This window comes from Macrobrachium rosenbergii, chromosome 58, assembly GCF_040412425.1.
Source record: "Macrobrachium rosenbergii isolate ZJJX-2024 chromosome 58, ASM4041242v1, whole genome shotgun sequence".
NCBI classification, from domain to species: Eukaryota; Metazoa; Arthropoda; class Malacostraca; order Decapoda; family Palaemonidae; genus Macrobrachium; species Macrobrachium rosenbergii.
In genome coordinates, this window is record NC_089798.1 from 3,446,612 (window position 1) to 3,471,110 (window position 24,499).

The 24,499-nt window shown below is 35.2% G+C and overlaps 1 long non-coding RNA gene across 1 annotated transcript in view; it reads left to right on the forward strand.

Annotated features, from left to right (window-relative positions):
- The window catches only part of LOC136837319 (uncharacterized), a 139,162-nt gene that overhangs the window by 63,525 nt on the left and 51,138 nt on the right, over positions 1–24,499 (forward strand). Inside the window, exon 3 of the long non-coding RNA XR_010852639.1 lies at positions 18,549–18,624. This is a non-coding gene — a long non-coding RNA (uncharacterized lncRNA). The remainder of the gene's footprint in view (positions 1–18,548; positions 18,625–24,499) is intronic.

Here is a 24,499-nt window from a genome sequence, read left to right on the forward strand (position 1 = left end):
TGGGATCAGATCCCAGGTCTCTCAGGTGGATTTATATATATATATATATATATATATGGCCCATATATATATATATATATATATATATATACCTGTATATATACTGAGTATATGTGATATATATATATATATATTATATATATATATATATATATATATATATATATATATATATATACATATATATATATATATATATATATATATATATATATATATATATATATATATATATATATATATATATATATACGTGCAATGTCAGTTGAATCTTTATTTTCGAAACATGCAGGTATCTTTATGTATTTCTTCAGTAAAATGAGTGAGCTCATTTTGTGTAAGAATCGAGTACAAGGAAATATCTTCGTGAAAAAAACAGACACGAGTGTTTTTGCAATGTTCGTTATCTTACTTTTAAAAAGTTTTTCTAACACCATGACGGTGTTGTTGTTGTTGTTGTTGTTGTTGTTGTTACGATATTAAGTAGGCTTTTGCCCACGCAGGCTTCTATTCCTATAAACAGTTCGTAATCTATAATGTGTTTATGCATTTTACTAGTGAATATGACAGTATATGCTCTTATGTAAGAGGCATCAATGACTTAATAAGATATGCTTAACACATCAAAAGCTTACATATAGCAAATTAAGAAGAATCCTTAACAGACTACGTAGAAAACTTCAATAAAAAAAGTGATTTGTATCTTCTCGGATACCTTGTATCTGCGTATATCATCTTTTAACACTTAGGTCTCATATTTCTATAAAACTAAAATAATTAATAAATAGGAATAAAAATTATCAGAAAATGACTAATGTCGGTCTGTGATGTCTGGCACTAATAAAACGAGGTTGCTCATCAGTTAATATACAATTAATAATAATTAAAAATGTACTCCAGATAACAAATGCAACATTTCTTCCGGAAAAACAAGTCCTAACTCAGTGGTTCTCAGCCAGGGAGGAATACCCCCTAGGGGGAAATTTCAGAGCTTCAGGGGATTAAATTGTGACCACAGATTCCCAGGTCCAAACTGGCTCTGGACCACACAAAACAGCGTGCATCGGTGGTCCGCACTCCTGAGAGGTCACGCTGGGCTTTCTCTCCGCTAGCTTGTGTGTTAGAGTTAGTATTTTGTTGCATATCATTTGGAATGCACTTTCTGAGGCAGGCAATTTTGGAAAGGGGGCGGGGATGACATTCTGACATATGATGAAAGGGTGCATGGCCAAAAAATGGTTGAGAACCACTGTCTTAACTCATCAGGTCCCACGTTACGTGAATATATCTTTCAGCAGCCGAACTCGAAATTCAGTGTTAGTAGTATCAAATCAGTGGCAAGTGCAATTCAAATGCAAGTGAATCCCTCCCCCCCCCCTCCCCTCCCCCGCCCCTCCCCCTCGCCCGGCTTCTGCTCACCTGATTAAGAATCCCACGTTAATGAACAGTCTGGCAATGTACAGTAAATGACAGGTTTCTGATTCTTATCCTATCGGTGATAGCTGCATTTCCTCCGGTATTTTGAAGGGACTGTCAGGTCGTTATCTTTTGCTATGTATGGTGCTCAACATGTCAGTTAGGGAAAGAAGCAAGACAGTACTTGTTCTGCGAGTGTACATTATTTCAACGGCAAACGGGCATGTTTTCCAAAGATATTCTTCATGTACAATCCTTTTAGCGAACCCTTGCTATTTTGCCTTTGTAATTTGCGTTCACTAGCTCAACAATTTCTGTCCTTTTTCCTCGTGCACCATGACAGAAGTTCCAGCAAAGGTCAGCTGACGTGCTGAATCTACTTGAGTTTTTATACATTCTTATGCAGACCCGTCTTTCAGGCAAGAAGCTGCTTGACTGGCGGATCTTTGTCAGGGGGCGGGATGGGAACCCTGTCGAGGAAAGGCTCATCCATGAAATGGTAACTTTAGCGTATTTCAAACAGGACAACATAGCCCTTAGTCAGCTTCGACTGTCACTCGATGGGCCGGAGTTCAGGCCGGCTGATGAAGAGTTAGAGGAATTTATTTCTGGTGATAGGCAAATATGGTTCGGATTCCACAATAAGCTGACCCGTTGCTAAGTAACCAATCTTAGCCACGTTAAGTCCCAGCCCTCTCTAGGAGAGCTGTTAATCAGCTCAGTGGTCTGGTAAAACTAAACTATACTTTGTGCAGGCAACAGGACGACTGCAGTCCTCCCATTCTCATCTTAACCCACTTGGTTATACATTCTACGGATTCGCAGTTGCAGTCTTCATGTGCTAATGTTACTGTTGAGGAGAGAATTTTTCATATTTCAACTTTAAACTGATTTGTAAGGAGAGGCAGGCAGGCTCGGTAAGAATAGGTTATGGTTGGAATTGAGTCTCAAAACAGTTATGACAAGAGTAGGGGAGAGAGACAAAGTAACAGATAGGTTATTCAGTTAACTACTGTAAATGATGGTGGAGATATACATGAATAGGTTCAAGTAAATATATTCTATGGAATTACTAGAAAAATCAAACTGCTCAAATGATAGATAATTGCTGTTAATTCAATGTGTACTGAGTTACTTTTAATTACTTATATATTTTCTTAATACTGTCCAGAAAGAAGTCTTATGTGCAACTGGAGATATAAATTAAGACGCGTTTTGGGGGGCATAAGGCGTTCCTTCTAGTCTCAGGCATTTCCAGCCAACAGCATTGAGGCTTGTTTGTTTTGTTTGTTTGTTTGTTGAAATCAAGTTTTTTTTAATGGCCTGGCGCCTCTTGGGCACAGACTCGAGCAACCCTTAAACCATTTTGATGACATGAAGGTAATAACTGGTGGCCATGAATGAAATTAAATGTTCAACAGGCGATGGTGAAACCCCTTGAAACCCCGAGGTGCCCATTGGTAGAAGGAGAAGAAATATAGCCGAGGCCGAGTGATTCGTAGATATCCAGAAATGAAAATGGAAAAATTGATCGTACGAGAAAAAGTCGTAAGATAAAAACAAGTTTCGGAGTTATCACACAGCATTTCATTAGCTCGACGAAGTTGCGATCATAAAAAGCATCGATCTTTCAGTGATAAGGGTCAGTGGGGAAAATGGAAGAATTTTTGGTATAGAAATAAAGTTTCTTTCGTGCCTGAAAAGAAGATATACTGTGTATGCGTCCTTCTAAGGGGAACTGTAGAATATGAGCGTATTACTATGTTTTGTTTGCTTATATCCTTAAGTGAGGTAACACTTTCTCTCCGATCCACCGACACTGAAGGGGCGAAGGAGGCGGATTTTTTTTTTATTTGGTCGTCTTAGTGCCTCGAGATTTACAAACAAAACACAAATTTACATTCTCATAGCCTACAGTCCTCGTTTGAGAGGCAAGAAAGCGCCATGAGCCATAAAATCTCTCATAGCGAGACTGCATCGCATATCTTCCATTCATACAGAACGGCAATCTGACTTTTCCTCCGGCTTCAAATATATCCTTTTCCTACTTCGATCTTCTAACACATAAAGATTGATGTTTTTATTATCTTGAAAACAAAGGGTCCATAGTAAATGAAATATAGTGTGATAACGCCACAGATATTTTCATATATGTATATATATATATATATATATATATATATATATATATATATATATATATATATATATATATATATATATATATATATATATATATATATATATATATATATATATATATATATATATATGCACGTTAACTTTATTTTTCTTAAGGCAGGGTGTCGGTATGCAGTCCACTAACTCTCTCTCTCTCTCTCTCTCTCTCTCTCTCTCTATATATATATATATATATATATATATATATATATATATATATATATATATATATATATATATATATATACTGTATATATATATATATAATTACTGATAATTATATAGCTATCCCATTCCTCACAGCTACTCGGGGTACAATGATCCAACGCGCGCGCACACACACACACTCAGACACATATAGTTCCTCATAGGATCTGGCCACTTCCATTAGCTTCCAATCACTCTTGAGTATATATTGTGTCGTTCACTTACTCTTGCTAAAGTATTACTTTACCTTCGTGAATTTTGTTTAATGGGCCCTTGCATTGATAGACAGTTATCTTGATTACATACAGACATACATTTATACATAATTAAACTACACACAAACACACACACGTACATATATATATATATATAAATATATACAAATACACACACGTACATATATATATATATATATATATATATATATATGTATATATACATATATATATATATATATATATATATATATATATATATATATATATATATATATATATATATATATATATATATATATATATATATATATATATATATATATATATATATATATATATATATATATATATATATATATATATATATATATATATATATATATATATATATATATATATATATATATATATATATATATATATATATTCATATATATATATACATATATATATATATATATATATATATATATATATATATATATATATATGTGTGTGTGTATATATATGTGTGTGTGTGTGTGTGTGTGTGTGTGTGTGTGTGTATAAAAGTTTATGACACATCACAGTCGTATGACCGCCAGGCAACCAAATCCCTGCTTTGGTTAACAGGAACACGATAAGTTCGAATGGCTACATGCCAATTCATTCCGAGTTGGTTATGATAACTTTTGATCTCTCCTTGTTTACAGTGAGAGGGAAAAAGAAAGATAATTTTGAAGGATAAAGTTGTAGCCAACCCCTCACAGCGTCTGACATGATTAATTTTGTTCCCCGAAGAATTCCACACAACTTTAGGGGAAGTTTTACCCGATTTATAGAGGAATGGAGAGAAAATACTCCTCCATTCGCGATATACTGTATGCTGCCCTGTTTGCCGTAAAAGGGTTCTGTTTTTTTGTTTTTTTTAGCGTCTTTCTATTATTTTTATCCATGTCCGGGAAATAAAAGATAAAATTGTTGCAATAACAGGTAGGTGACTAAGTTCAGCTCTGGTGATGCAGGAAATTAATCTTGGAGGCGTATAACGTAATTGGTAATGTTGAGTAACCACAATTAATGTAACAGAAAGCAGCGAATCCTTTTTTTTCTACTTTTTTTAACTTTTTTTTTTGCTGTGGATGGGGGAACGAAGTCGTGGGGTGTGGGGAGTTTTTCTTTCGATTGCCGTTAACGTATAACTTAATGCTGTTGAGATGTGTTAATTTTTTTTTCAAAATAGTTATAATAAAACTATTTATTAAACAAACAAGGGGTGTTATAAGCAGACGTCTAGGTTCAGCTCTGTGTCGGGAAATAGTTAAAAAAATATATATATATGATTCAGAACTGATAGCTCTTTCTGGTAGTGAGGTCACGTGATATCCCTGAGTTTCGCTCGTGCCCTGTTCACACTTCGTTAATGACTACCCTCGCAGTTTGATACAGCAGCTTTGTTTATTGTCACTTTAATATTAAGGCAACTTGTTAACGACTTTCAGTTTTGTTCTCTATTCCATCATAAACAAAGCATTCTGTGTCCTAAAATTAGGAATTTCTGCTGAATCTAAAATGTCATTTTCTTCACCATAACTCCTAATACAGTGTGTTGGAATGAGCCTTAAATAATCTGTATTTCTTGTGTGCTATGTACCCTGTATCATCCTGTATATATTTGTGATCGAATCTTAATCAGTATCGCAATAGGTTGAAATCCTTATGTTATGAGCATCATTATATTATTGTTATTTCAGTAGACGAAACCTATTCACATGGAAGAAGCACACAGGGTCCATCAACTTGAAATTCAAGCTTCCAAAGAATGTTGGTTTCAACCTCCCACCGCAGACCCCATAAACCCGCGACATCTGAGTGGCATTCCATAACGCTAACCACTGGTTTTCATTATAGCCATTATAACTTTACATCTTCCTTTTCTACTGGTCTCTTTCATTCGTTATTTCAACAGGTCATTTTTGGTGAAAAACATTAATAACTTCACTGCTGGCATCTACTCCCAAGTCCAATCTGTCATTAGACTTTTGGTTGGTTTATCTTCATATCAGTAATGATGTTTTTTTTTCTTAAGTATATAGTCTAACGAGCTTTCCTAATTGCAGTAATTTTCGTTATCACTCACTGTTGCTACTATTCTACATAATCTAATTTTTTTACAAATTCTTATTTTGCTCTAGCATCCCTAGATATCCCCTATCGTTATCATACTTTTATGCATAACTCATTCAAATCTGTTATATCTCAGACTCTTAATCAGCTCTGTTTAATCGTCATCATGATTTTCTCCTGTTTGGTATCGACTTTACCTGAATTCATAACATTATTAGAAAGTTGATCAACTCCCGTTTTCTGGCTTTCTCCGTCATAACATTTTTCATCACTCTCAATCAGTACTTTTAAACGACCTTTAAACCTGTAAACTGGCCAGTACAAATGTGTTTCAGCTGCATTGCTTTTATAATGATCTTCTCGCTTACTTTATGAGATAAGTTTCATCGAGATTGCTTTAAATTCACATATGTAGGGTTTATATTGTCGCCCCAATTCTACGGGTCAGTGTTCCTTGACAGTGGTTATTGCTTAATTTCCTAATATCAACATCTTTATTCTTTATTGCCTTGTAATAAACAACATGGATTATAAACTCCACATCTCTTCAACTAAAACCTTTTAATATATAAATTCTCCATAACTACTCGAACGTATGGCCTCAACTATCACTGCTGAAAATAAGCATTATTATTTTTTCCTTATAAGAAGCCCATCTTTGGGAAACCACAACCATACATTACTTTGCAGTCTGAATCGTAATCACTGCCGAGAGTCACAGAAGGCACCTTCATCCTACTGTGATTCCGTGATGGGTTTTTATCAGTGCCGGAAAAATGATCATATCGTCAACTATGGTACATTTGACATGCGGAACTAATATGGCATGTGACTAGTCAAAATCAAAGAGAAGGCTCGAGATAACTCGTACAGTGGTTCATAAACTAGCAGTTGAAATGTGAAGTGATAATAATTTGTTTGTTATACAATAGATTATTAGAATAAAAGTCTCCAGAAATATATGATGCCCAATGAAGAAAATCAGGGTAAAAGGATGGCAGTCTATATTTAGCTAAATGACGTCATTGTGAACTTTAACGGATTTCCATGTACCTTTATGCAAATGATATGGATCTTTCCTAGATAATGATCCCCCAAGCGTTTTTGGGGGTCGTTATCTGGGGCTTATATTTCTTGGGGGTCATTATCTTTTTCATATATTTACAGTTTTTGTTTATGTTTTTACGATAATCCTCAACGGGTTTGTGCTAAACACGCTGCAAAGGTGGATACAGACCGGGGTTAAAACCCGTGGGGGTCACTATCTAGGAAAGATCCAATGATATAAATAATGTTTAGTGGTCTTGGTCGCAGTATCTTTATTGATAATGACAGTTTAATTATGATATAAAAAAACTATTTGGTGAGACGTTTTTCACGTTTACAAAAGCTAAGCCGTGTCAGGAAAGAAACGCCTTGAGATTTTGAAAAAAAAAATGAACAAATTACAGTTTGAGAAAGAAAGCCTTCATATCCAAGTAGTGATAAAGTTTGGTATTGATATTGTAAAGAAGAGTCACTTGAGGGAGACATTGTGAAACTCCAACCTCATTCTTTTGTGTGATGGGAAGCCAACATCACCACACGCAGTCTTGTTTAAAAGATAAGCTGCTGACCTACTGAGAGAAAAATATTCTAAAAACGGTCGAACCAAAATTCTCTTGAAATGTTAACCCATAGCTACCTGTATATTTTATCTCTGAAAAAGAAACCTATTTCTGTTAAAACAAAATAAGGAAAAAGTTGGAATTTCAACGTGAACAATATCATTTTCTAAATGGAATATCCAGTGGCAGCCAGGAAAACTGCTTGCATTTTAAATCTCGGAGAATCCCACGCTTCTGTAAAAAGTGCAGTATTAAACAGACCGGGCAAAGTATTAAGGTATCAGGGGAAAAGTTTAGAATTATACAGCTGACTTTCGGGAAATGGAGGCTCATAAGACCGTAAATGGGATATTGCTTTGAATTGCATATTGAATTGCACAAACAGATATTCCTGTAAAAAGTTGTACTATCTTTTATTTAATTTATCCATACGCGCAAACGTTGTAAATTAATTAAACATTTTTTTTTGAACAATAGCAAATATTGACCTTTACTCGCTTCGTATGTTTGTTAATAAAGATCCATACTTTGTTCATTAGACTTTTGCAAATAACGAATTAAAGTTAATTATTTGTAAAAGATTAAACTGCTCTTTTTCTACACACTTAACTCATGCATCCTTAATGGCTTCATTGAATACCCGGATAAATGTCTGTTGTGGACACCACAGAGGAAATTGCCAGAAAAAAAGTTTGCTAACAACAACTTCTCAAACGACATGACAGGAAGCCAACCCGAAGCAAAATTAAAAGGTAATTGGTACAATGAAAGAAATTTAACAGTAAAAATAGTCAAGGTAGTGCAATAAAGATAAACTATACACCTGAAATACCTGGAAGACGAAAAGGCACTTGGTAAAACTGCGAAAAGTCTCCCCCACCAGAAGGGAAAAGATCAGCATTGTAATTTTCTATAAAACTGTGAAACCCAGCCAGCTCATAGTCAAAAAACCCCACCACATGTGTCCTTGAAGAGAAGAAGCATCATCTACGAATTTACATGACCAGTGAATGGAACTACCACTCGCATGTCGGTATAACGATTAAAAAACTCTCAAAGCATCCAGCCATTCTCAAGAGAGACCTGTCTTCAACTATTACCATTAGCATCGCAATAAAAGATTTCAGAGAGAAGAGTTAATTAAAAATGTAAAACTTAAATCCCAAACTAAAGATCGCCAGAGCCTGCGCCTTCTTGAAGCACTACACATCCAGGAAAAAAACAGTAGCAACAAGGGAAAAGAAACCCAAATTTCTTTCCAACTATTATTAAGACAAATGTAAGAAAACAGACATATTGAGCACACCAATCCATCAGCTAACAGCAAACGCCTGCCTGTGCACATCAGTTCATTCACCACGTAACTCCAAGTAGATGACTGCCATAGCACAAGTCGAAACGTTAGAGGAAATAAAAGAATTATAGCTAAATACCTTAATTTGACCACAGTAGACTGATGAAAAGAATCTTTTTATCAATAATAATAATAATAATAATAATAATAATAATAATAATAATAATAATAATAATAATAATAATAATAATAATAATGACCTGTTAACATGCTGTAAGGAAAAGTGTACTTTTTTTAATCCTATTGTTGTTGATTACGTTACTATTGTATATATGGTTTTTAAATTTTATTCAACATATCATCGCAAAATTTTACGAGAGAGAGAGGGAGAGAGAGCGAGAGAGAGAGAGATTAACATAACTCCAACAACCTTCGCTGATTAGTAACATTCATACTACAGGAATACAAAAACGGAATTTTCTGCATACAGAAGCAGCACGTTGCATGCAAAGTCTCACATCTTTGGAGACAGAGGCAAAAACTGACATCCCTCATAGCGCCAATAAGGGTTTCATCCCACGGTAATTATACTCAGTAGAAGCAAGAGAACACCTAACCTAAAAAAGAAAAAAAAATCAGGAGTAAATGATCGCAAAAAAGGGGTTTTTATTAGAGAACTGCATTGTTAATATGTGGCCTCCTTCATCATACCTCACCCAATCCCACCTTCCCCACCTGTCCCACCCCTAAACTGAATGCAGAATCTGAAGATATTTACTTTGATACGGCGAGAATCTCGAGAGAGCATTTTCTTCTTGAGCTTTCTTTTCTTTGTAAATGCAGGTTTCACACTCTGTATCTTAATGACAAAATGTCGGAATAAGTTACTTATTTTATCCTATGAACCTCTACTATATCTAGTAAGAAATTTAGTCACGCCAAAAAAAATAGATACATCTACAATCTTTCACCAAATCCTACACTTTTATGTTCAGGTGGTTCGTTATCGTCTCTCAGGTGTCAAAGGTCAATCAATTTCCCTAGTGGTTCACGAGTCGGAAACTTTTCAGAATTCTGCTTTTGCATTTTCTTTTTTTACGGTTAAATAAAAGTGTGAAATTCTGGTCTTTAAAGAAGTACGGTTTTGGCATAACAAAATGCTTCTTGACTGTCGTTACTGTTCATACAGATTACAGTTATTACGTGGCATCATAAGCTTCCGACTTGCCATTTACGTCATCTCCTCTCTTTAATTCTTTAGATAAAGTCATGTTTTTTGCATTTTTAATTTTGCCTGTTTCCGTGAAACGTAATCAGAATAGTAGTAATATAAACTATGATTAATTTTTCCTGTTTCTGTGGAGCTTAAGGATAATATAGTACTAATATAAACTAGAAATATAATTTTTCTAGTCTTGGTCGTAAAATTAATGATTACGAAAAACCTTTTACTGTGCCTTTCAAAGGGGAACTAGTTTTTGAACCTCTCTCTCTCTCTCTCTCTCTCTCTCTCTCTCTCTCTCTCTCTCTCTCTCTCTCTCTCTCTCGTTGTATAACTAGTTCTAAATGCACTTCACATAATTCCTTAGATATTGGCACGTTATTTGTCATAGGCCAGTAGTTTTTGTCTAGTGAATTACCCGAGGTGACTCTCGAGAAAGAAACAATTCTTGCATCACAATGACGAATGAAAAGGTCTGTGGTTGTGAAAGTAACATACTGGCTTAACAAAGATGTTCACGCTAAATTGCGGAAGAAGAGGAAGGATCCTAATTCACCAGCACATAATTATATGCTGTACCTGGGTTTCCTCATTGGTAAGCAGTTTTGCTCTCTTACACTTTACCCCATTCAACAAACCGAGGTTTGCATTCTCAAGAGCATTGCATATGTCAAGGGAACTGCGGGTCCAATATCCATCCATTATGCACAACCGTTCAGACGAGCAACTCAATTTGCACTCGGTCTTGTGACGCTGTGAAGTGTTTGGTCATTCAAAGATACTGTTACGGCGGAAGGTCTTTGAATCCCGCTTCTGATCCCCAATGACAGATAGCTGTTGGCTTTGACTGGGCCAGTCTTATCCTAAAACTGTCGAATGCTAAATGAAGAGTACATTGTGGTGAGAAAAGGAACTCTTGTTCAAATACTCACTTGTTTTTTATTTTTTGGTACACCAAAGATCTAACTATAGTTGCTGTTGTAGCATATGTGTCTTATTAAAATTTCATGTTCTTAATGTGTTCATGTTTATTTATCTACGCAAACAGACTGACATAGACACACACACACAGACGCTCACACTCACACACACACACACACACACACACACACACACACACACACACACATATATACACACACACATATATATATATATATATATATATATATATATATATATATATATATATATATATATATATATATATATATATATATATATATATATATATATATATATGTGTGTGTGTGTGTGTGTGTGTGTGTGTGTGTATATCTGTGTGCGTCCGTGTGTGTTTTCGACACATTACACACACGTAACTACCAGGCAACTAATTCCCAGTTCAGGTCAACAGGGACACGATGAATAATAATGGCTACATCCAGACTCATTCAAGATCGGGTATCCTTATTTACGGTGAGAGGGAAAAAGAGAAGTAATTTTGAAGAATAAAGTCGCAGTCAATCCCTCATAGCGTCTGGCGTGATTAATTTTGTTCCCCAAAGAATTAGATAGAACTTTTCGGGAAAGTTTTACCCGATTTATGGAGAAAAGGAGAGAAAATGCCCCTCCATTTGTGATAATATAGCCCTGTTTGTGGTAAAAGGTTTCTGTTTTCTATTTTTTTTTTTTTTTTTTTTGCGTCTTTTTTAGCTGTCTGTAAAAGAAAACCATTGAGATGGCTGTTTGTCTGTCCGTCCGCCCTCAGATCTTAAAAACTACTGAGGCTAGAGGGCTGCAAATTGGTATGTTGATCATGCACCCTCCAATCACCAAACATACCAAACTGCAGCCCTCTAGGCTCAGTATTTTTTTTTCATTTATGGTTAAAGTTATCCACGATCATGCGTTTGGCACTGCTATAGATGCCAACAACACAGGCTACCACCCGGCCGTGGCTGAGAGTTTCATACAACATTATACGCTGTACAGAAGACTCGATGGCATTGTTTACTTTTTTTTTTTTTTAAATCCAAGTCCGGGAAATAAAAGGTAGAATTCTCATAATAACATGTCGCTCTGGTGATGCAGGAAATTAAACCTGGAGGTGTACAACCTAACTGGTAAATGTTACAGAAACATTAGCGAATCTGTTAATTTTAGTTTTTTGTAAAGGTGGGGAAGTGTGGCGTGGTGGTGGCGGACCCACCCAAGTTTTTCTCTCGATCGCCGTCAGCGTATACTTTAGCGAAGAAGCCTCCGGGAATATGTAATGCATAATAAAAGAATTAAGCGTGCAAGAAAACCAATCTATCCTTAGTTATGAGACGTCATTTCGAACCTTAAAGAATTGTCCATGCAATTTCATACATGTGATACCAATAATTTATTTTACTTTGAAGTCACCAGTAATTTAGTGACCAAGCGTTTTCCTATGGAAGATACTGAGAGTACATGATGTTGATGAAAAGCTGGGTACAGAGAGCTGCATAGTGAGAAGTTTTCCATTTTCACAAAAGCGGAATTCAATCAGAAAATAAATGACTTGAGAAATAAAAATTATCGTTTGAGAAATAAAGCCTTCATTGCAGCAATGAAAAGGTTTAGTGTCAATATTGTAAAGAGGATCACTTATTAAACTCTAGCCTCTTTCTTTAGTGACGAAACTTTCCTTCAATTGTCTACGGCCTAGACTATAAATTACATGGACAAAGGATCCAGCGTCCAAGGATATCTGTCTTCCAGACAGCTAAAACTGATACTCTTGTGTATCTATGTAGGACTGTGCCACTGGTATTTTATGACATTCCCTACGATTGAATATTTGGTTAGATATATAAAGAAATTGCTGATGTTGTGTATCACAAGGAGAGAATGACATCACATCATTTTTGTTAAGAATGAAAGAGCCCACGACAGATTTGTTCGGTGGGCCAATGTCTGAAAAAAATGATGTTTGACAAGGAATAATAAGACGCTAGGATATATCACGTTTGAAATAAGGTTTCTAACTCGTATATTGAATAAGCCACTACGCAATAACATGTCTCTAATTTAAGCATAAGTATCTTTAGTTGTCCGACTGTAAGATTGTGTTTATTTAATACGTGTGCTAGAGAAGTTTCATATCTAATATGAATGCATATCTAATATAGTCTCAGTTCACTAATCAATAAAAGAACACGACAGCTTTCCACTGAATTCCATGGGCCTGGAGTTCATAGTGGTTCCATTTCAACTGCGATGCATCACACCGAATTATGCCGCCCATTGCATATTCATTTAAAATTAAAACACCTGATTGGATCAATTATTTACGATGATCAAATAACAGACCTAAACGAATTTTCGCACAATTTCTTCTCTGTTGATGGAACACAGCTAGCTCATTCCGCCCCAGCTCCCATTCGCCGCATTCCACAGAGGAGACATAATGAAAAATAAATCTTAAATTCAGGATATAGTGCAAAAATAAAACAGAATTGATTGATGGCATCACAGAAACTACAGTTATAAAAGCTAAGAGAGCATAAAGATATGAAGCAAAGGCTTTCAGCGAGAAGAGTCACTGTGCTCAACATTGCAGAAAACGGCTCCAAATTCAACCCTCGAATCACAGCTGCTACCAAGAATATAAATATACACAGCATTCTATCAATAAATAGTTGTTCTTGAAAAAAAAATGCGCATATTCCTTCTGATTTGTCTTTCTTTTTATGACTGCAGACTTTCGTAGCACAACACAGCTGGGAAAAAAAAAAAAAAAACTACAAGATACTGAAAATGCGTTATTCATTGGTCAAGTCTCACGAAATAATGATAAAATAAAAATATAAAAAATGTCTCTGTGTAGCCGTTCCTATGAGTGTAGGTGGTGTATTTACATTTAATCATTATATTTAAATTCGTAAAACTAGACCCATATGATCAAAATCATAATGAAAGGGTTTTATTTTAGAAGATATCCACTTTTCAGTATTTGGTAATAATACCTACTATCTTCTAGTCTCTCTTCGTATCCATTATTTAAAGAAATTGTTAAATAGTCTTTAAAAAGTTAGCATCAGACTCTCTGTACCACCTTCTTACTGTGGACTCATTGCAGTCCCTTATTTTGACCTCTGAGTTTGTCAAAAATGGTTTTATGACTAAAGGATAATTGATAAAATACAGAATATATAGTTTATTGTTCTTTCATTAACTGCTTATGGTTTAAAGCACAGAAAATGAGGCTATAAAGATGATGAAGATATTCTTTCTCTCTCTCTCTCTCTCTCTCTCTCTCTCTCTCTCTCTCTCTCTCTCTCTCTTTTATTATTATTAGTTTTTATCATCTATGGAACTGTTTATTTGTTTTGCTTGTTTTAGATTATTACATTGAATGAATTCAGTTTTTCCCAACCAATGGCAAATTTGTTGAAAACATATCGAGGCCGCTGATTAGCTTTCTGTGCCAATTGAACTAACAATTTCCTTCCAGTCTTCCAATTCCAGTCTGCAACAAAATCTCTGACAACAGCTTATGTCATCCGACGTTACCAAATGGATTTGTGCAATTCGCTGGAGAGCCGAGAATTTGCTTTTCCCCAAAAATCTGTGGGAGGATCTTTTTATGGTGTGGATTCTTTTAAAATTCAAACATGAGCCAAATTGACTTTCTTGATTGCTACAGATTTTTTTTTTTTTTTTTTTTATGTAAGACAAAGGATAGTGAGCTGAAGGGTTGTCAATTTTAGGAAGGAACTTCCAAAAGCAGCGGTTATGAACACAGTAATTAAGCTCAGCATTGACCGACATGGTGAGATTAGATTGCGTTCACACAGGGGACGAATCGGTAGGCCTAGGCTGTAGCGGCCTCAAGCCTTGAATTCTGAAAGGGATTGGTCCTTGTAAAATCATTCACACGGAGCTGGAAGTGTTGGCGGGTCCGAGCCTAAATCATAAATTCTCGCAACCAACTAGGATCGTAAACAGGTCGGAGTAACATAAAACCTTGCCTCTTTACATACACAAACACACACACACACACACACACACACACATATATATATATATATATATATATATATATATATATATATATATATATATATATATATATATATATATATATATATATATATATATATATATATATATGTATATGTATATATATATATATATATATATATATATATATATATATATATATATATATATATATATATTTATATATATATTGCAGCTCATAAAAGAAAATAATCCTTAACAATAATCCTCTAACATTCACCATAAAAATTGCAGGTTAGTAGGCATATGTAATTTGATGATCCATATTTAAATAATGTTTAATAGGTTTTAAACTTTTTTTCAATTTTAAGATTAAATATTTAAAATTATTATGTTCGTTTGTGAAGAGTAATGACATAAAGGGAAAAAGTGATCAATAACATTAATTAGTAAGAGTATCTTCTAAAAATCACATATCCGAGAGATTGCATTATACTGTTTTGCCATATGCAGCTGAGAGAGCACGGTAGGTGTGTAGCAGCTCGTTGTTCTTACTTTCAAAACTCCTGCATTGCCATCAAAACTTTTAGACTGTGATGAGCATCCTCAGCTCTTTCGACTATGAGCGTGAGTGTGCCTTTGCCTGCGCCTGTGAACGCACCACTAGAATCTAAAGACCAAGTCTGTTGTCAAAGCAAAAACTTACTATATTAGTATTTTGGGGGGAAGATAACACTGAATAACACAGTACTTTAGAGTTTACTTTAGATTCCTATACCAGATTTCTAGTAGGCTACTCATTTTGAAACAAATCGCCTTAGATATCATCAATTCCTGTAAGACTGGCTAAGAAAAATCAAGTTTTGTTATTTAACAATTTAGATGATGCTGCCAATTTTTATTTAATAAATTATTTCTTTTATTTTGACTAATTTTTACAGGTCGTATTTTTAGATGTTTTCAACTCCAATCCCGTTTTTTTATCGCCAGATCATTAGTCTCATATTAAATGTTCAGTATATTTGTAAATATGCCCTTTGAAAAACATTATAACAGAAGTACTTTAATAAAAGAAAGTAAAAAAAAAGGTTTCCTCGGTTCCTGAATATTTTATCTTTTTACACCAAAATCTTTGGTTACCCACTCATCATTTTGAAAGGCAACCAGCGAGCGCGAATAGATAAAGGCTTAAAAAGAAAATTCCTTTATAATTCTTTCGCTCTATCTTCATTAACCTGATAAAGGCACTGACTGCATAGGGTCGGTTTCATGGAGAGCAAAATACCTGTAAAGAAAATAATTTTCTAATCCTCTTAGGAAAAAAAATTGCAGGTTGCTTCATAAAGATGATCATATTTAAATGCTCACGCACTTTTCGCTTGCTATTCAAATCTAAATTTATGGAAAGAACATAAAGGGAAAAGAAAAAGTCCTAAAAATCAAAGCTTATACTGTTTGCCATACAGTGACTGCATTTTTCGTGTGAACATCCTCAGCTCTTTCGACTATGAGTCTTCTTCGACGTTCCAAGTCTGAAACAAAAAGCCTTTTAGTATTTTGGGGGGAAGATAACACTGAGATCCTTAGAGTTTACATTAAACTTGCTGAAAAATCGCGTTGACTTTGTTCAAGTCGCCTGCGTCACTAACTCAGGTATTTTTAGATTGGTTTCTAATTCCTGTGTTGTCGGAAGATTATAACAGAAGCATCTCGTTCAGCGCCGATTGTTTTTATCCTTTTATATCATCATTTTGAAAGGCAGCCAGGGGAGCGCGAATTATGTATTTATATATTTTCGCTCTATCTTCATTAACCTATAAAGGCACTACTGCATAGGGTATATGGAGATATATATATATATATTCAAATCTAAATTTATGGAAAGAACTATAAAGTCCCATGAAAGCTTTCATATGACTATTTTCGTATCTTCTTCATCCCATGAAACGGAGCCTTTTATAAGGAGATCCTCATTAAACTTGCTGAAACGTTGATTTGTTCAGTCGCCCGTCACTATATATATTCCTGTGTTGTCGGATAAGTCATCTCGTTCATATTGTCTTTATTCGCATATCATCTTTGGGATAAAATATATATATATATATATATATATATATATATATATATATATATATATATATATATATGTGTGTGTGTGTGTGTGTGTGTAAATATATATATATATATATATATATATATATATATATATATATATATATATATATATATATATATATATATATATAACTGATAAACGATAGTCACTTGGTAGCATGTCAACAGAATGATGGTGCTGATGACTTGCAAGCGAGTTGCAAGGGCTGCTTTTAGAGGAGGCCAACAAGTAAAGATCAAGATAAGCTGCTGACATACTGAGAGAAAAATATTCCAATAACGGTCGAACCAAAATTTCTTTTTTACCGGTAACGCGTAGCTGCTTGTATATTGTATCGCAGAAAAAGAACGCCATTTCTTTAAAAAGAAAAGTAGAAAAAAGTTGGAATTTTCAATGTGAACAATATAATTTTCTAAATGGAATATCCAGTGGAAGCCAGCAAAACTACTTGCATTTTAAATCTCGGAGAATCCCACGCTTCTGTAAAAAGTGCAGTATTGAACAGACCGGGCAAAGTATTAAGGTATCAGGAAAAAGTTTAGAATTATACAACTGACTTTCGGGAAATGGAGGCTCACAAGACCGTGAATGGGATATTGCTTTGAATTGCAGAGTGAATTGCACAAACTGCAATTTGTAGTAATTTGTATTCTCTTCTTTTTAATTAATCCATACGTGCAAACGTTGTTAACTGATCTAACATTTTGCTAAAGAATAACAAGTATCGACCTTTACATGTTTGTAAATAGAACTTCATATTTTGTTCATTAGACTTGCAAATCCTAAGGAACCTAATTATCTTGTTTGTAAAAGATTGAATTGCTCTCCATGTACATACCTAACACATACACACACAAGCACACCGAAATGTGTAAATGATATATATATATATATATATATATATATATATATATATATATATATATATATATATGTGTGTGTGTGTGTGTGTGTGTGTGTGTACATGTATCATGTATATGTATATATATATATATATATATATATATATATATATATATATATATATATATATATATATATATATATATATATGTGTGTGTGTGTGTGTGTGTGTGTGTTAAAGTTAAGTATACCTTAGTTTTACCAGACCACTGAGCTGATTAACAACTCTCCTAGGGCTGGTGTGTGTGTGTGTAATATGTCTATATTTCCCCATTTACTTATCTTTTTCATTTTTTATTTATTTACTTATTTCTTTCTTTATAACAATGGGCATTTCCATTAACAGAGTGTGGCTGCATCTGATGTACAACGCAACGGTCACTGCCAAAATCGTGGGCTTTTCATGTGTATCCATAACTAAGGTAAGAATGTTTTTATCAGAAGAGCCAATATGTGAAATTTACTCAGATATCTGAAATTCCATTTCTTATTAGAGCATTGTATTTTTCAGGCCTCAAAAGGCTGGTTTGTATCTTAAAAAGTTGTGACGAAAAAAATTGTAATCTTTCATATTTCGATAGTTGACAGTGATGGAAGGTTTATCGTAAAATTTAGTGAACACTGAATCTCATTCGATTAAAAATTGGCCCATGTGTGATATTTGAGCTCAGTCAAAGCCAACAGCTATCTGTCGTTGGGGATCAGAAGCGGGATACAAAGACCTGGACATAACCGTATCTTTGAATGACCAAGGACTTCACAGCGTCACAAGACCGAGTGCAAATTGAGTTGCTCGTCTGAACGGTTTTGCATAATGGATGGATATTGGATCCGCTGTTCCCTTGACATATGCACTGTTCTTGAGAATGCAAACCTCAGTCCCGGTTAGTTAGAGCGATAAAGTGTAAGACAGCAAATCCCTGCTTACCAATGGGGGAAACCAAGGTGCAGCATATGATTAGGTGTGCTGGAGAACGCAGGTCCTCCCCTCCTACAATTTAACATAAATATCTTTGTCAAGCTAATGTGTTAATTTCACAAAGACAGACCTTTTCATTCGTCATTGTAATGAAAAATGGTTTCTTTCTCGAGAGTCACCATTCATTAGACAAAGATTACTGGCCTATGACAAATAATGTCTAAGGAATTTTGTGATGTGCACTTAGAATAAGCTCTACATCAAGAGAGAGAGAGAGAGATTTTATATATATATATATATATATATATATATATATATATATATATATATATATATATATATATATATATATATATATATATACATATATATATATATATATATATATATATATATATACAGTATATGTGTGTGTGTATACTGTATATATATATATACTATATATATATATATATATATATATATATATATATATATATATATATATTAGCTGACCAACCCGGCACTGCCCAGGAAAACTCTGAATGACAGTCTACGTGAATGGGGAGGGAAAAGGGAAAGGGGATGGGGAGGGGGAGGGACGAGGGAAGTGGGAGGGGTAGGGACGAGGGAAGGGGAGGGAGGGGATGAGGGAAGTAAGGGGAGGGGAAGTTGTAGGGAAGGGAGAAGGGAGAGGGGGAGGGGTTTGTGTTGACGGTCCAACTGACAGTTCTACTTTTTTCATGTGAATGTATACCCTTTGAACAGTCGTGGGTGAACTGGCAGGCATTACTGTGGTGACTGTCCCTTTTATTCTGGTATTACTGTCCCGTCTCTTCCTTTTATCCAGGTATTACCGTTCTGTCTGTCCCTCTTATCCAGGTATTACTGTGGTGACTGTCCCTCTTATCCAGGTATTACTGTGGTTATTGTCCCTTTTATCCAGATACTACTGTGGTGGCTCTCCCTTTTATCCAAGTACTACCATGATGACTGTCCCTTTTATGCAGGTATTACTGTGGTGACTGTCCTTTTTATCCAGGGATTACTGTGGTGGCTGTCCCTTTTATCCTGCTATTACCATGATGACTGTCCCTTTTATCCAGATATTACTGGGGTGGCTGTCCCTTTTGTTCAGGTATTACTGTGGTGGCTGTCCCTTTTATCCAGGTATTACCATCCTGTCTGTCCCTCTTATCCAGGTGTTACTGTGGTGACTGTCCCTTTTATCCAGGTATTACTGTGGTGACTGTCCTTTTTATCCAGGTATTACTGTGGTGGCTGTCCCTTTTATCCAGGTATTACCATGATGACTGTCCCTTTTATCTAGACATTACTGTGGTGGCTGTCCCTTTTGTTCAGGTATTACTGTGGTGGCTGTCCCTTTTATTCAGGTATTACCATGATGACTGTCCCTTTTATCCATTGAAGATTAAATAAAATGATTTCGAGGTTGATTACATTTTAGAAGTAGAAAAACCGGGTTCTATTGCATAAGGCTGGGCGATTGAAGAAAGTGAGAACTGTTGCACAGTAGTATGCATGACCTTTGCGCTCTTCAGTCACTTCCGAAGTATTTTTCTCTTAACGTCTTGCCACGAATGCAGCCTTTAAAATATATATATTGTCGATGACGATACCAGCAGGAGAAGATACCTGACGCCTGGAGAAACAGCCTGCTAGTCCCCATTTACAAAGAAAAAGGGGACATCCAAGATTGTGCCAACTATCGGGGCATAAAGCTGATGGCACATACCATGAAAATCTATGAAAGAATAATAGAGGCAAGGCTAAGGGCTGAAACATCTATAAGTGACGAACAGTTTGGGTTCATGCCAGGAAAAGGGACAACAGATGCCATCTTTGTATTGCGACAAGTAATGGAAAAATATAGAGAAAAAGGAAAGGAACTACATCTTGTATTTATAGATCTTGAGAAAGCATATGATAGAGTGCCTAGGCAAGAAGTGTGGAGGTGCATGAGGGAAAAAGGTGTCTCAGAAAAATATGTGAGGATTGTGAATGATATGTATAGAGAAGCAACAACACAGGTAAGAAGCTCAGTGGGAACAACAGACAAGTTTGAGGTGAAAGTGGGACTCCACCAAGGTTCTGCCATGAGTCCCTATATTTTTGATATGGTAATGGATGTGATAGTGTCTGGAGTGAAAGATCAGGTGCCTTGGAGTGTACTCTTTGCAGATGACATAGTGCTAGTGACCACCAGTAAGGAAGAAGCAGACAGGAAATTGGAGTTGTGGAGAAGTGCATTGGAGGACAGAGGCCTAAAGATAAGCAGAGCAAAAACGGAATATATGTGGATGAATGGAGGAGACCAAGAGGGAAGCATCAACTTAGAGCAGGTAGAAGTAAAAAGAGCTACATCCTTTAAGTACCTTGGGTCGTATGTCACTGATTGTGGAGGGATGAAGGAGGAAGTGAATCACAGAATACAATCAGCTTGGTGCAATTGGAGGAAAACATCAGGTGTGTTATGTGACAAAAGATTTAATGTAAAGATGAAGGGAAAAATGTACAAGAGCATTGTCAGACCTGCGTTGATGTATAGTTGTGAAACATGGCCTATGAAGAAAGCACAAGAGAGAAAGATGGAAGTGGCAGAAATGAGAATGCTGCGTTGGATGTGCGGAGTGACAAGAAGAGACAGGATAAGGAATGACTTCATAAGAGGGACGGTGAAAGTTACAGAAATATCAAAGAAGCTGCAACAGAGACGATTACAATGGTTTGGACATGTTATGAGAAGAGAGGAGGATTCTGTATGTAAAAGAACCATGAATATGGAAGTGCCTGGAACAAGGAGGAGAGGTAGACCAAGAATGAGATGGAGAGACACAATTAACAGGGACATGCAGGAGAAGAACGTGAGTGAGGTAATGCTGCATGATCGCAGAAGATGGAGAAGACTAATAATAAACAGCGACCCCATATAAAGATGGGAAAAGCTGAAGATAAAGAAGAAGATGACGATACCGTTACATTTCATATACGCAACTGAGCGATAATGGTCAATAACAATGTAGTCTTAGAGACGCTGCTTTCAGTGCCTCTTATTTATAGGGATACCAAAATATACCCAAGAACCTACCTTATTTCAAAGAACGTGGCCCTTTTGCATAATGATTCGCTCTTGATACCTTTACTCAGTGAGTCAACAATAAGAGCTTGCGCGATTTTACCAAGAGGTTTTCATTCACATTCAATTTATTTTGATGTTAAGGTATCTATCTAGAACTAGTGAGTTCCTGCATTGTGTATCAGTCTACCGAGTCATGTATTAAGAAAAAAATATTAATAATATACGTAGATGTTTAACCTGTAACATCATGACGAATACACGCAAGACGAAATGCACGCATATCAAGTGTACGTGAGTTAGACAAAATAAGAATTCGATTTATTCATTCACTTCTCGAGATTTTACCGCCACTGATTGGTGTCCATATCACATTCACAGTTGATCCCTGATCACCCTTTATCTGCCGAGAGCAACCAGATTCGCTGAGCAGCAGCACTAATATGCAGTAGATGCGCCTCGCTATCGAACTTCTCAGTTCGAGAGGCCCTTTATTTCACGCACAGTTGGACTGTGGAACTGCCTCCCAGAGGATGTCATGCAATTGGAACTTCGGAAGTTCAAGCGAAAATGCGGTGCATTACTACCCTAATACTATTCTTCTTGCATTTTGATGCATTTTTATATTTATTAATTTGTTTTTGTTTCTTTTTTAATAAGTGGTTTCTCTTCTTTCTGTATTGTCTTTACTTCCTCTCACTTCTTCCCAATGAACGCCATATTCTTTGGAAGCTTGAATTTCAAATCAATGGCCCCTGTGGGCTTGTTCCATATGAATAGATTTCACCTGCTGAATAATAATAATAATAATAATAATAATAATAATAATAATAATAATAATAATAATAATAATAATAATTATAATAATAATATATGCGTGAGTATAAATCACGGGATTCATACTCATGCACTGGTTGCAGTTTCTTGACTCTCACTGATAGAATGTATAATGAACTTCAACAGTGTGCACCAAACAAATTACATCGGGATCTTTAAATACTGTACTGTGATTCCGGAAGCAATATTTAAATCATTTCTGTTACGGTCATTATTAAGACAATCCGAGTTGACGCAGTTAGTTATAATATTGTTTTCATTACTCCTCACTTCAGTAGTGTAAAATGAAGCGAGACGAATATTCGGGAGATAAAAAACATAATAAGCACAGGAATTGAAAAATTTATTTCTGGCCATTTTCGAGTTCTGTTAATGTTGCATATAACTCATGGAACGGAATGTAGAACGAATTGTTAAATAAATTTTCAACATCTGGTATGCCTTGAACAGCTTCTTATAAACTAGCTTATGTATGTTTGACATAATTTATATTCGGTAACTGAACGACCATACCACAAAACTATCAACCTTGTACTTCTTTCATGATTTTTAAAAGAAAATTATGTCTTTAAAACCCGATATTCAGAAAAAGAATGGTTTTACTTTCATTTTTCCAAGTATCGGATTTCGCAGACATACTTTTCTTTTCAAATTCTTGAAAGAAATTTAATATTGACTGGGAGGTGATATTTTCGTGTAACTACCGAATAAAAACTAGGTCATACATACATGAGCTATTTCATATGAGTTATCCATGAGTTATATGCAACATTACAAGGACACAAAAATGGTCACTAGGGACCTTTTCGATGACAGTGCATAAAATTTGTTCTCTCATTAAGAAATTACTTTTTTTTTTACTTTATGAGTCATAGTCTTCTTAGCATTTACCTCCGAATGACCATAAACAAGCTAAAAATTAAAAAGTTCCCTGAAGTTTCTTCTGCGTAATCGAGTTTTCTGTATAGTGTATAATGCTGTATGAAACTCTCAGCCACGGCCCATGAAACTCTCAACCGGCCGAGGTGGCCTGTGTTGTTGCACGATGATGGCCAGCTTTAACCTTCAATAAAATAAAAACTACTTAGGCTAGAGGTCTACAATTTGGTATGTTTGTTGACTGGAGGGTGGATGATCAACAAAACAATTTGTAACCCTCTAGCCTCCATAGTTTTTAAGATCTGAGGGCGGACAGAAAAAGTACGGACGCGCAGACAAACAGCCATCTCAATAATTTTCTTTTACAGAAAACTGAAAACTTTATGATGAATATAAGTGAGTTAGTTTTACGGTTCATTTTTTCTTTCTATTCAGTTCCTCTGAATTAGAACGGAAATTTCTGATTCTGATATTTGGTTACCGTTAAAATAATGTAGCAGTTATCATTTATAAAATACTTTTCTAGCACTATACAAGAAATTATCTTAGGCTATACAAGGACTGAAAGGATACCTGCAATGACAAG